Source organism: Sesamum indicum, linkage group LG6, assembly GCF_000512975.1.
Source record: "Sesamum indicum cultivar Zhongzhi No. 13 linkage group LG6, S_indicum_v1.0, whole genome shotgun sequence".
Classification (NCBI taxonomy): Eukaryota; Viridiplantae; Streptophyta; class Magnoliopsida; order Lamiales; family Pedaliaceae; genus Sesamum; species Sesamum indicum.
Genome location: NC_026150.1, coordinates 2,303,532 through 2,304,050, shown reverse-complemented (window position 1 = coordinate 2,304,050; position 519 = coordinate 2,303,532).

The window sequence follows — 519 nt, the reverse complement described above, 5'->3', positions numbered from 1 at the left end:
TTTCCAATTTTGCAAGGGATAGAAAACGTACCTGGATCATTGCATTTTGGGGGTAATTTTCGTTGGAGAATTGCGGAGACGTTCTCCCCCATACTTACCCGTTCGTTTCCCTTGAGTCTACCCTTGCTAGTGCACAATTCTTTGAGAAATTTCGCGTATCGGGGTATTTGCTCGATGGCATCGAGCAGCGGGATGTTTACCTCCACTTTGCGGAACATTTCAAGGATCTCTTTTTCCTCCTCTTCCTTCTTCGCTTTGGTGAATCTTTGTGGGAATGGTGGTCTAGTTACCAAAGGCTGCGGATGGTCCACTTCGTGTTTGGTTTGTTCTTGTTGGACCTCAATTTCTTTTTCCGGCTTTCTTTTCACACCGAGCCACGTTTGGTGTCATCTTCGTTCACATATTCCTGCAATTCTTTTCCACTACAAAGCGTAATAGCACTAACATTTTGTCTAGGGTTAATGACAGATTGAGAAGGTAGCTTACCTTGAGACTCTAGCTTACCAACAGACGACGCCA